Genomic DNA, 4118 nt, shown 5'->3' with positions numbered 1-4118 from the left:
GCAATTCAGAGGCAAAAGGAAGAAGGTCACTATGGGTTTGAGGTCAGCATGGTCTACACAATGTGTTCTAGGCCAGCCAGAACTGTATAATAAAAGTCTATCATATTCTTCCATATTCTCTACTCCCTCCCCTTCCTCCTTTTAAGTACTCAGAAGTCTGCTTATTCAATTCTCCATATTTTTAAACCTCTAAAGAACATAGCTTTGTTGTTATATTAAATTATGTTTGGGGTACATGAGGGCAAGAGTTGTAAGTATGGAGTTTGTGAGATGTGGAACTATGTGGGGGCTGTGTGTGTGTGTGTGTGTGTGTGTGTGTGATGGGGATATGGAGACATGTGTGATGTAAAGTTTTAGTCTACTTAAATGAAGCCTGTTTAAGCTAAAAGAGAAGCTAATAATTTTTTAAACCTTTTGTACAAGCAAAATAATTCAAGTTTTTAAGCTACTTTTATTTTTGTATGGATCCAGGCTGACATATAAGAGTTAGGTCAGTCACCCTCAGTAGGAAAGCTGCTTAAGCATAATTCAGTATGAACTACCAAGATGAGAGATTCATGAGCCTTAGTTAGTACAGTAAAGGGGCTGAGAGGATATCACTCAACAGTATACTTGCTTAATGTCTCCTGGCCATTCCTCGCAATGCTGAATGGGTTATCCATACCCTGTTATAGGGACTTACTTACAGGGATACAAAGATGGTGGGAAATAGATTCTAATATTTCAACTATTTATAAAACTAGTAAGAAACAGAAAAGAAAGATGCTCAAATGTAGCTACTGAATTCTCAGGATCCCTACACTTTACAAAGAGATAACAAAGTTGACTGGAAAACAGAAATCACTTACATAAGCATATCTTTATACTTTTCATATTTTTTCACCCACTCATCACTTTATTGTAAAGTCTCAACTCTGAGGTAGGAAAGACGTATTTATTGCTCCTCATTCTATGGGTTATAAAACCATAATTCCTTGGTTTCAATACAGCAAGAATATAATGAAACTAAAATGTACTTGCTTTAATATTCTTTGTTAAGATTCTCACTGATACCTTGAAATAAGAACTCAGCTACATGACAGTAGAGCTATCCTCAGCAAAGACTGCAATTTTACTTGGTATATCTCTGATGCATCACCGTAATCAAATCTCTTTAAGTTCCTTAAGTTTGATGACGCAAGTTTTACTCTATGTCTCAAGCTATGTTTTCAAAGAATGTGATATCTATTTATAAAATCATTGTTCAGGACTTGTATAGGCAGCTATTTCTAGGAGATACAGGATACTTACTAGCTCTCTGCTTTTAAACTATTTCTGTTCCCTCTTCTCTAATGTTCTCTCAAGTAATGACTGCTGAGAGAGGGAAAATTAGCCTCTCCCAAGGATGAAGCCCCTAACTGATTATCCAACACAAAGTGATCAGCTCTGAATTTATATACACAGAAACAAAAGAACCAACTCAGCAAGTTGTATTTACATATTTGTACATATATATCAGTATATATCATTCATCTATATGAATAATAGGCAAAGATAAAGAAGCCATCAATTTTAGAGAGCAAGAGGGGGCATGAAAGAGTTTGGAGGTATAAAAGACAAGAGGGTTATGACATAGCTATATTTTAAGTAAGATATGTTTTTAAAAGCAAATGTCTATATATATAGTCAATGCTCAAAATCTCAACTGGGAAAAATTAACTTCAATTTTGTTGTGGAGGCAAGAACAAAGGAAATGCTTCATTTAGAATTTGAGTTATTTATCCTGTATCTGGAAATACCTAAACAACATTCTAGACTAAGTGAATGCTTTGGCAGGAGTGTAAATTCCTTCCAAGGGCTGTATTTCACCATTAAAACCCTCAGTTCACACACAAATCAAGTTGAATCATTTAGGAAATCCTTTTTAATATAATCCGTAAAGGTGTTAAAGATGTGTGTATTCAACTGCAGACGGCCTCCATGAGATCATTGGACAGTCCAATGCGATTTCATTGACCATGGGACTTTCTCTAACCAAGGCTGAAAAAAACAAGATTCAAAGGAACACAGCAAAGATGCATAGAGTATGGATTTCTTTTCCCTCATGGTGAAATTCTCTCTTACCTTTCACCAATGAAGTTTCTCTGATGTGTTCTTTTATCACTTGTTCTCTTCAAAGAAAAGATAGTGATGCCTAACAGTGAGGAAAACATTAAAAGGTGGTGGAGTTTAATTTAGTGGGACTCACTGATAAGCTTCATCAAAGTTCTTCATTGGGACAATATTACTAATCTGCGCTATGTCACAGGGTGACATTCTCATTGCTGTGATGCACATTAATTGCCTCTACTTTCTCACATATTTTTCTTTCAATATCTGCAACTGCTCTGCAAGATTCATAAATATGTTTCTTTCAATTTATTGTAAAGGTTTCGCCACTACATTCTATTATGGCCACTTATCCCAAACAATTCTTTGTACTTTAAAGTTACCGCACCTTTTTCCTTGCTATTATGGTCTATTATGTTCTATGACATAGCTGTTGAAATGTCAAACCCATTATGAATGAAAATGGTTGCATCTAGATGGAGCAGGTGCCACTGCTTTTTCTTTTTTTACTTAACTCATTCATTTAAAAATATTTTTCTTTTATTTTTGAAATTACAATATAAATGCATCATTTCCCCTTCTCTTTCCTCCCTCCAAATCCTCCCACATACCTCTGTTGGATACTTTTCAAATTCAGGACTTCTATTTTCATTAACTTTTGTTAAATTCATGTATGTATACACACATATTTCAAAATATAACCTACACAGTCTGTATAATGCTAATCCTGTGAATATTTTCAGGGCTACCATTTGGTATTTGATAACCAGTTGATATGCTCTTCCTGGAGAAGTCCATTTCATCACTCTCAACATTTCTTAGTTGCCCATAGTTCTTTATGTAGGGTTTGATGGCTCCCAGCTTTTCCACATCCAGTTAGCATGTCTGTTGTTCTTGTTCGACATGTTTTTATTAGTCCTGTTAGTGAGAATTTATAGCTATAGATTCTGACTTTACTAGGAGAGACAGTCTCACAACAAACTACATGCTCCTCTGGCTCTTACAATCTTAAAAAGAGGGGTTCCTCTTTTTCAATGTTTACTGATCTTTAAGAGCAAGGCTTGCTTTGTAAATGTGAACACTGGTGCTGGGTTCCACAACTTTGCATTGTCATTAGTTAATATATTCTGCACAGTTCTCCATTGCTGAGATGAGTATCCTTGATGGGATATGAGGACTACACTTTATCTATAGGCAAATATTAAGAGTGTAGTTAGGAAATGTGCTGGTTTAATAAAATAGTGGTTGGAGATACTCCTCCTAGATCCATCACTTTATTAATCCTGGGTTTAGCTTTTAATACCAAGCATGACTTCATTGGTGATCTGATCTTAAGTACAATCAGAGAGCTGTTGGCTACTTCAAAGGTATATATGCCACTCTTGCACCCTTACCATTCTCTTGCCATGCTGTCCATTGCTGTTGTTCATAGACATCATATATGGGTAGGTCTGTGGGTTGCTTCCTACTTTTGGAAACTTGCATAGTGCTTTCTAGTACCATGAAAGCTAGCATGCTGAGGAAAAATTCAGGTCAGTTCTAGCTTAGGGTCCTCTGGGCTGTGTGCCTAAAGTGCATGGTGTCTTTAGAAAGAGGGTGTTAAGTTATACTACCAGGGGAAAAGTATAAGAAATAGCAATGGCCTGTAATGTTTTGAGAGTCTCTTAGGCAACTGTGACCAATGACACATATAAGAGGGCTTTTCATGCCTGCTGTTGGGGTTTCCGTTAGATAGACTTTGAGCCTTGCAGAAATCATTATCAGCCCAAATAAAAAAAATTACTTATTTTTTTATTTTTTATTAGGTATTTTCTTTATTTCAAATGATATCTCCTCTCCCGGTTTCCACTCTAGAAAACAAAACAAAACAAAACAAAAACAAAACAAAACAAAATAAACAACAACAACAACAAAACCCTGTTCCCTCCCGCCTCCCCCTGCTCACCAACCCATCCTCTCCCACTTACTGGCCCTGGCATTCCCCTACGCTGGGGCATAGAACCTTCACAGGGCCAAGGGCCTCTCCTCCC

This window comes from Mastomys coucha, chromosome X, assembly GCF_008632895.1.
Source record: "Mastomys coucha isolate ucsf_1 chromosome X, UCSF_Mcou_1, whole genome shotgun sequence".
NCBI classification, from domain to species: Eukaryota; Metazoa; Chordata; class Mammalia; order Rodentia; family Muridae; genus Mastomys; species Mastomys coucha.
The sequence above is the reverse complement of the archived record's forward strand: the minus strand, read 5'-3'. Positions refer to the sequence as shown.